Source organism: Zeus faber, assembly GCF_960531495.2.
Source record: "Zeus faber genome assembly, chromosome: 11".
Classification (NCBI taxonomy): Eukaryota; Metazoa; Chordata; class Actinopteri; order Zeiformes; family Zeidae; genus Zeus; species Zeus faber.
In genome coordinates this window covers 10,459,365-10,469,534 of record NC_137205.1, presented here as the reverse complement: position 1 = coordinate 10,469,534, position 10,170 = coordinate 10,459,365, and the positions used below count along the sequence as shown (strand labels likewise).

General features: G+C 45.3%; 1 protein-coding gene across 1 annotated transcript in view; it reads left to right on the top strand.

Moving 5' to 3' along the window:
• Window positions 1-9,390: 9,390 nt before the first annotated feature.
• Window positions 9,391-10,170, top strand: part of pvalb6 (parvalbumin 6) — a 12,342-nt gene continuing 11,562 nt past the window's right edge. Inside the window, exon 1 of the mRNA XM_080009421.1 lies at window positions 9,391-9,500. The gene's annotated coding sequence lies outside the window, so the exon portion shown is untranslated. The remainder of the gene's footprint in view (window positions 9,501-10,170) is intronic.

Sequence of the window (10,170 nt, the reverse complement as noted above, 5' to 3'; positions counted from 1 at the left end):
GTGACAGTACAACTAGAGGACGGTGATGATGTTCCATGACGGCTCTATTCTCCCTCTCCTCTCCTCCCCGTCTTCCTCTCTGTAGGTTCCGTATACTGTACATTTGACAGCAAACGGCCCGAATCGCCCCATTTCTGATAATACATTTTTCAATACGTGCCGTCTTCTTCTGACAGGAGAGCATCAAAAATGGGCAAATTGTTTTTAAACCAGTCAGAACTAAATCTGGATTTGTGAACCTCTTCAAGTGAAGATTTTTAGGTCTGGGAAACAAGAGTTTACAGAGTTGTGTGCGATTAACCTCAGATATATGCACCACTTCACATAAAACACTTTGGAATTAGTGATGCAAGACCCCGCAAACTGACAATGACTCAGGAGTATGGAGTCACTCCGGCCATGTAGCAGGTGAGTGAGCGAATCTTCTATTTGTGAAGAGAAAATAATGTGTGGCACTAATGTGAAAAGGAACGCTTGGCCAGAGCTCCGTGTCGCTCAGTTCAAATTGGCAGGAAGCCACTTTCGGTATCACTATTTCATGTTATGTCCTTGGAAAACTTTTGGCCGCAGTCTTTTGACCAAATCGTAAGAAACCAAAGGAGAAGAGACAAAAAAAAGACTCCCCGTCTGAGCCCGGCGAGTGCGCAGAAGATGGCGTCGGCACCTGAATATTCAGGTCTTGGGCTTGGCAGAAGGCACAAAGGCGGGGCAGCCGGTGGATTTCTTTGAAACGTTGCGGCCCCGCATAAAACTGGAAGGAGCGCACCGCTCGCTCGCACCGGAACCAGTCCTGAATAAAAACCACAGGTCGCTGCTGCTGCGACTCCACACACTCCACAGAGGCAAGCAGAGGGTGATGGAAGCGGAGCGCCATGGCAGTCAAGACTGCGCCTTCATGCGCAGCGGATCCAGGCTCTCTTTCTGCAGCAACTTCTCAGCGTCGGCGACGAAGAAACACAAGGCATATATGATGAGGTAAAACAGCGACCATGAGAGAGTGGGATACGGTATGCCATGCTCTTCCCAGCTACTCTACAGGTGTCCCAGGGCGGCTCCCAGTGGAGCTTCACCACCACGGAGCAGGTACACGACTACATTGACTCCCTGCCTGGATCACAGTCTCCTGGAGCAGAGTTCTAATGCACAGGTCATATTTTTACCACTGTCTTGGTTTCTCTCTGACTCGTATCGATTGGCCCTATACTTTGTCTAGATACCATCGTGAACATTTTGAACATTTCCTCACCCAGTGGCCCAGCTGCTCGAAACGCGAACATTACCTGAGTTTATATTGGTCACTCCCACGGGAGGGACTTCGTTTTTTCCACAAACATTTCACTTTTTTGCACTGCGGTTCCTTCGTTGTTGTTAGCTCAAAAATTGAGGTTTGGTGAAACATCTCTTATTTTGGGGAAAAGCCCTCAATTTCTTCTTGTTTTTTTTACAGTTGTTATTTTGCTCGTTTGGTTCATTTTTTATTGTCATTTTTTATTCCATCAAGCTCTGTTCTCGGAACATCGTGTCAACATTTCTGAAAAAAGAGGATGTTTCCATTGCCTTCCATTGCTTTCCATTGCTTTCCGCCTGCCCCACCCAGGAACGGATGTTGCAAAAACCCATCATATTTTGTCTTTCTGTAGGCGTGTGGCTATTTTGGTCCGTAAAAGTCTCGCATTTATGTCCCTTAACTGTGTTTAAGAAAGTCGAGGCTGCTATGTGATTGTCAAGGGCGTACTCTCAGGTGAAGCTTTAACACTTATGAATATATATTGCCCTCCTGGCTATTCCCCCGATTTCCTCTCTTAGACCTTTGCAGAACTAGCAACCGAGAGTCCTCTATGGGAGGAGATTTCAACCGCCATCTTAATCCCTCCCTCTCGATAAAACTCCAACCAGGCATCTCTCCTCCCTTGAAGCCAGCCAGGATGCTCGCTTCTATAAGTCATGACATTGGGTATTCAGATGTATGGAGGGAGTTTCATCCCATTGACTCAGAGTTTACTTTTTTATCTGCTCCCCCCATGAAAGTTATACCTTTTCGTTCCGCCGTCATGGTTCTGTCATATACTAGGTGGCATCATTGTACAGGACCACCTATAGATGGTCGATTCTGTTTCTGAGGGCAGGACATTGTTAAGGCGCTGGAGACTTCAATCATCTCTCCTCAAAGATGATCATTGAATGTCCTACTTTACCTCAGAATTCAATGTGTCATATTTCATTAAATCTATCTACATGACAATCGCTCTATCCTTTGGGAGAAGTGTAAAGCTTACTCCTGGGGCTTGATCATGTCTTTTGTAGCATCTAAGAGACGTCCAAAGGATAAATGGCATAAGCTCCTTGAATCTAGACTAGCCAACTTGGGAAACGTTACATATTAAGCCATATCATCCGTAGGAGCCATGAATGTATTTATTGTGAACTTAGAATGAATTGTAAATGGATAATGTTGTGATGGGTTATATTTTTGGATATTTTGTCTGTTTATTTATCATGGCACAATCACGGTGAAAAATGTCATCAGGTCACATTTATATGGGTGGGGACCTTCATTTATATCACCTGTTCACCTGCATGACAGGGGTAGAAATGGAGAGCGGAGTTGGTCGCCGTATTTTTTGTTAACCACTGTTTATGTCTATGATTATTTGAGTATATTTTCTGCATGTTATAGTTAGTTGATTTCTTTAATTATTAAAAGTAACAAAAGCATTATATTTTGATCTCTGCAAATCTTTTTTGGTTGTGCATCAGACAATCAGCAAACAAGGCCCTACCCCTCAGCGACCTCCTGCTTTGTTTCTAGTAGTTGCTACATCCTCATACATATCATACATACACTATCTACCTGATAAGCCCGGAAGAAATCTTGGCAATCTTGTTAGAGAGAGGGCACTCTGAAACTATTGTTTCAAATGCAGACTCCAATGGTGTCAGATCATTTGATACCAAAACTACTAATAAACAGTTCATTTTTTCTCAGACCTGCGATGCCACAGAAGCTCAAAAACGACAGTTTAATGTCCTAATCACAAGCACTGCTTGCTTCGAAATCTATTACATCGGGGAAGGCCCCACGGCCAGATAGATTTGAGTGTGATTTTTATAAGGAGTTTAACAATATTCTCCAAGACCCCGAGCCAGCTATGTTTAACCACTCATTTAAAAATGGTATCTTACCTCAATCACTTCGGGAGGCCAATATCGCTCTTGTCCTTAAAAAGTAAGTGCCCTGACATTAGCGCCTCTTCAAGGCCAATACCTCTACTTAATTCTGATCAAAATTTGCTTTCCAAAATACCAGCCATGTATTTGGAAGAAGTGGCTGCCTCACATTATTAAGAAGGGCATGACCAGGATTCATTAAGGGTCAGAACTCCTGCGATAATATGACAAGGCTCTCTGATATCATTCAGCGATCCCAGGGCTACAAGGACCCTTCTTGCGCTTTCTCTCGATGCCGAGAAGGCATTAGGCCGGGTTGAATGGTCTTATTTGTTTCATACACTAGAGAAATTTGGCCTGGGCGATAACTTTGTTAATTGGGTCAGGGTTCCGTACAATACTCCAACGGCAGCTGTTCTGACTAATGGGCTGAGATCCATCAACTTTCCCCTTCACCGTGGGAAAAGACAGGACGACCCTCTTAGCCCATCGCTCTTCAGTGTTGCTACCAAGCCACTGGCCCAAGCAATAAGACAGAACGCTCTAATATCTGGTATCCTCGTTGGAGCACATGATTTCTCTTACTCGCAGATGACGTATTCATATTTTTATCAGGACCACAAACCTCTATTCCCTGCCTGACCCAAATCATTTCAACGTACATTTTTCTCAGGATACAACATTCATTTAGCCAAGTCTGAGGCTACGCCGCCGGGGTCTCCAATGTCTATCAGAAGCAGGTCAGATCCCTTTCCTTTCCGACGGTCACCGTCTGGTTTTGTTTACTTGGGAGTGCATATAACACCCACATATGGTCAGATGTCTAAGGCCAATCTCCCTCCCCTTCTGGCAGATTTAGTTCGCTGGGTCCTCCTTCCTCTTCGCCCTCATTGAAATGAACATCCTGCCCAGGCTACTCGACCCACCGCAAATGACCCCTATTTTGTTATCAAACAAGGTAATCAAGGTGCTTGAAGGCTGGCTGAGTTATTTTATTCAGAGCAAAAAGAATCCTGAACTGGAGACGGCAGAATCCAAATGGCTGGCTCTGATGGGGGCTTAGATGTATCGAATGTGAGACCATATCAGCATGCAACACACCTCCGGGGGATAGTGGATTGGCTCAAATCTGACCCAGCCTCAATTCGGCTCAACATTTGAATGCTGTCAGTCCAAATGTCCCTTGCAGAATAAGCTGTTTGTGAATTACTTTGAGTCTGTCAAGGGGCTGTGTCAAAGCCTGGAGGTCCATCCAAACTATAGAGGGCCGCGCTCAGTTAACATCCCTTCTGACTCCTACTCTAGATGGCAGGTACTTTGTGCCAGGCTGTCAAGACCGGGGCTTTAAAGCATGGTACAGCCAGGGGCTAACAAAGCTGGGTGATCTATTCGATGGCCAGACTTTAGTATCCTTTCAGCAGCTACAGCAGCGATATGGCCTACAGAAATGTGAATTCTTTAGATATTTACAAAGTAGACACTTCATTACTAAAGATACCACTTTGACACCCAATAGTGCCACCTCACACGTAGAAAGAGCCTTGTCCTTACAAGCCTGGGAGAGAGACTTGGGCGACCTGGACTGGCAGGAAGTGTGGATCCATGCAATAGAAATATCTATTTCGTAATCGAACCAAATCTACTTTAGAATCCAGTTTAGAATCGTATACCGCACACATGTAACACCTCCTCTCAAAAACAAAATGCTAATGCCTCTCCGCTCTGCTGTGTTACATTCACCGTTTCTGGTCATGTGTGAAGCTACAAAGCTATTGGTCTGGCATTGGGGATGAACTGTGCGTTATTTTTGGTGTTCCAATAGAGTAAGCCCCTATGTGCCTCCCCCACTGGCCTCCCAGATGGTCATGTTATAAATGTCAAACACAAGAGGTTATTCAATAAACTGACCTTTGCCACGAGGAAGAATATGTGGCCTCTTTTGGATCAAGGATGCTGCTCTAACAAAAAAGTTGTGGCACATTCTTACTGAATAATGGAGCGTATCCCCAATGAATACATCACATGCATGCAGCACTGCACTATTATTGTTTTTATTTCCTATTCTAATCGACTCATTTTAGTTATAATGTCATGTCTGAGGTGTTCTCTGTTGTATATGAAAAATCGTAGATTCTTAAAAAAAGACAACTTTTCATCACTATTCGGCATGTGTCTCTCTCTCTCTCTCTCTCTCTCTCTCGATTCTCACCCTATCCTGTCAGGTCTGTGCCCTCCCCTCCGTCTTGTCCGTCATCGTTTCTTTTTTTCCAATATTAGCACTCCGACTCCAGTGCATCAAATGGAACTTGATTTGTTTGATCACATGTTTAATCCCCAACGTTCCCTGCTGCACGGAGAGACGCCCCGCATGGCGCGGATGACAGATGAAGTCGGGGATACGCAACGTCTCATCTCAGACTTACACCAGGCCAACGCTCCCTCTGATTGTGACCGATTGATGTGGAGCTCTTCCTTCTTTCTTTCATGCCCTTCCCCTAGTGCCGACACAGCGAAAAATCAACATTCTTTTTTCAAGTTTTCTCCAGCTGACTGCAAGCCGCAGCTTTTATTCTCTCTTTCTCTCTCCATCTCTTATCTCTGTTTTCCTTTAAGCCCGTCACCTTCAAGAAGATCACATTGTGACTGCATTACCGTGGCTTATACCAACTCACTTTCAAAGGCAGCTTCTCTCCCTTGTCTCCTCGTATCCCTCTCTCGTTCTCATTCACATTCTCCTCGCTCCCTTCCTCCACCTCCGAGGAATTCCTTCCTATTCTGTCTGAAAAGCGCTCCTTTCTTCTCGATCGCAGGAGGTAATGTGAGTAGGGCTGGGCCAGTTATTTCATTTTCTCCCCCCAAAAAATGTCCTCATCGAAAAATTGTTCATGTTTTTCTAAAATTTATAAACTATTCTACCTTTCCCATAAATAATTTCACGTATGCTCAAACACAAATTTGCAAATGTGTATTAGTCTGGAGTCTCTCAGTTAATTTTCGATTTCCAAGGGCCGTTACCAACGGGCGCAGACCAAAGTGTCTCCGGATGCAATTGGATGGACCTGCAACCAATCAGAGCAATGAAACGTGTGACATACTGTAGCGCTGAGCGAGTGACACCACACGATCCTTCTAAAATAAAGCCGACAATACTTCTCCCTGCAACAATCGCGCTGTCTCTGTTTACTGTGCTCCCGCGCCGATCTGGGAGGGGGTTGGGTAACATTGCAAAGCAAGCATTGTTTTTAATCTCTCCTTTGCAGTAGACAGTGTAATAATAATAATAATAATAATAATAATAATAATAATAATAATAAGCATCATCATCATCATCATCATCATCATCCTCATCATCATTAAAATAATAATAACAACAATAAAAAACAAAATAATCATCATAATCACGATCATAATCATAATAGCCTCATATAATTAAAGCAACAATTACGCTACTGCTACTACTACTACTAATAATAGTAATGCATCCGAACGGGTTTTTAGCAGCTCTGGAAACATGTCACATCCTGTCGCTCCTGCCTCAATCCGGAGAAGATGAACATGCTCGCCTTTTTGGTACTGATTCACGGAACCTCGACAAAGTCAACTGAAAAGCACACTTCAAAATCACAAAAGACACTTTCTTTTATTGTTGTTGTGTTTGCTTGCTTGTTTGTTTATTTCGATTTTATTTTTAGAAAAGAGCAATTTGGCCTAATCCCTTCAGGCAATGCTAATGCTATTTGATTTGGTTTTATTTATTTAGCAATACCATTCTTAAATGTTTTCTTGTTTCACATTTAATACCCGAAAATTTTAAGAAAGGCAATTTCATTTCATTTGACTTCATTTAACCGTCGCAGTCGAAAAGACGCCCCAGACAGGCAATTGCAGATCTGTTTTATTTCTTTTTAAATAGCCCACTTTGTTTAGCACTGTAAAAATAAACCTTTATTTGAGTTATTCCAAAACGTTTGCAAAGGTAAAATGTTCTGTTTAAAGAAATAAAAAACAAACAAAAATAAATAATAATAATAATAATAAGAAGAAGAAGAAGAAGAAGAAATAATATTCTACTAATGTTGTGTTTTCGTGAACGAAACGCTCCCTTTCTGTTTACACCAGGCATTGGTGAATCACAGGCCGGATGTGGCCCCCAGGCCTGTAGTTAGAATGCTTATATAATAGAGCCATTCAGGTACCTCAGGTAGTTAAGCAAACAAACTGACTGTCATACCCACTCCAAAGAGTCCAAAGAGTGTGTTAATGTGTATTGATTTATTGGTTTGCTTTGGCTGCTCCACTAGGTTTGTCTCAGTGGGAAAACCTACCAATTCCTGGCAGAGCAGCAGAGGCGGAAAATGAATCTTTTATTCATCCCCGTAACCATGAACGTCGGCATCTGGCATATCATGAGGAATCTATTACCTATCTCAAAGGAGCCATTACAAAGCAAAAGCCAGAGGTAAGCTACAGTAGCACACAAAAGCCAAGAGTTCCTTGAATGGCGCCGGTAGATACTGGTTGACTGAAGCCAAGGTGGAATTTAGTCGAGAGGGGGTTTTGGCGTCTGTGGTTTCCATTGGTGAAAGGGGAAACCAGGAAATAGGGTCCATGGAGAAGAACTGCGGCTGGGAATCTCCTTTACTGGACCATTTTTGGTCTGACCCCTAAACCCCTCCACCCCCTGCACGGCCTTCCCACTGAAACACCACTTCTCTGACCCAGACTGATCTCCTTTCTTCTTGTCTCCCGATCCAAACCACCCCACACATTAAGAAGCTTATCTTAGCGCCAAAAAGATTGCTAGAATTATGCCCCGGCACTTCGCTGTGTGGCTAGACGGCCAGAGAGGCTGATCAGTTTGGAGTAAACCAGCGAACGAGACGGGGACAGAAGGAGAAATAAGTGGACAGAGCGAGAGAGAGTGAGAGATGAGGGAGAAAATGGCTGAACGATTTAGGAGTTTTAGAAACAGGTCTTTGAACTAAATTGAGGACTGAATGTCCCCATGGGGGATTTTTTTTTTTTTTTAACCAAGAGGAATACAAACGAGAAGAGAGGGAGCGAGACAGAGAGAGAGAGAGAGAGAGAGAGAGAGAGAGAGAGGGAGAGACGAAAAGTGAACAAGCTCCTTGAATAAGATTGGCAGGTAGGAGGTCTCCTTTGTCAAAATGTTTATTCGGGAGGTAATTCATCATTTTAACACAATGAAGTGCTTCCTCCTCAAATAAGTAAGGGGAATGAAGTGGAGTGCGTGGAGGACATCGAACCCCCCTCTCCAACACACGTCCACACAGAAGTATCACGGCGTGAACCCCAGTACACCAACACCTAACCACGCCACGGAGATGCAGCAATGGAGTCCAAACCCGGCTCAAAGGTCAGAGCCAGAGGTGCCCTTTGGGTAAAGCTGGGGGAAAACATCTGATGTTTGCAGGCAGCCCATAATCACCAGGTCTCGGGGCGTGTCTATAAGGGACAGGGCTGTTCCGGTCAGAGCAGTATAGCTTATTCCAAGGCCAGCGGGCTTTATTGTCCGGGAGGGGTGGGGGTGGGGTGTTAGCGATACAGGCAGGCACAGGGAAAGGGACACTGAGGATTCCTGCCCCCATAGCGAGCGGTTTTCACCTCTTTGGCGCCATGTGTCGGAGCAGCCGGTCCGCCGGCCCCGGCCCCCATAAGCATTTCTCTTAATTTAATATAGGGGGGGACGGGGGGACGGGGAGACGGTAGAATGTCACGGGCAAGCTGTACGTCACATAATGAACTCTCAGGGATTCAGCCTTTAAGGTCTTTCTAGGGCCTTCTGGGTTAAATTTTCATTGATGATGAAGAGGAGGATGAGAACGACGATTAAAAGGGGGGGGGTGTTTAAGAGAGCAAGGGGGAGCGAGAGAGGGCGGTAGGGTCCGATCAGAGGGGGGCACTTTTAGGTGGAAGCGTGTATGTCCTTGTCGACGAGAGAATTACGCAGCAAAAATTGGAGGCAAAGAAAGAAAGAGAGGGAGGGCGGGAGGGAGGCGACGAAGGCGACGGAGGGTGGAACAAATCAATGGGGGTGGGGGTGGGGAGGGGGGGGCGGGGGTGGAAACGAGAGCCCGGGATCGAGCGGTGGGCGATTGGCGATTATTAATAGTAATGTTTGATTAGGGGGAATGCAGGCGGGGAAAGCGATACGGACCCCTCGCGGCCATGCCAGACTGGCCTTCATCTTTTTTTCTGCCCCCTACCCCGTTTATCTTAAAATAGTCAGCGTGGAGGCGTATAAAACCGAGGGAACGTAGCCCCCCCAGACCCCCGCTGCACCGACCCCAGCCTCAGCCCCCGTCACCCAGGTAGGACCACTGCACTCAGAGCTCCCACCCAAGGCTAATCAGGACATAATTATCTCATTTAGACCGGAATGCTTAGTAATGGGATTTTGTATTTTGGGTTCTGAGATCTCGGTTGGCCGTGGGGTTTTTTTTTGGCGCCCGTGGTGAATTGACGATTAAAAATGTACAAGCGACGAGGCCCAGACGTCTTTGGGAGAGAAAAAAAAAAATTGTGTCTGAGGACGCTCGGGACGCATGGTTAGAGGGGACTATTTTAATAACCGGCACGCCGAGGTCCACGACGCCGCGGAGAAACTAACCTTAAAGCGCCAATCTCAAAGATCGGAAGACAGGAAGACACTCGGCTAAGTCACTATCTATCGCCGAATGAGGGAACATAAAGGTGATTGAACCGATGGCCCACCGATGAAACTCTTGCACTTGCAGTATTGTGAGTATTAGGAAGGGGCGTCTGTGGCGACTTTCCTGCCATGCATTCAAATCACAAGCAGCGCGGCTCACTACCAACTGACCGACGTCACACAGGCGACACTGCTTGGATCTCTGGGAAGTGAGGTCCAAAAACACACCTGCAACTAGCGCTTTTCGCCGCAGGTGCCGCCAAAAACACAACCAAACGGAAATCTTTGAGATTGCCACCTAAAAAAGACCTCATTTTGAACCAACACAT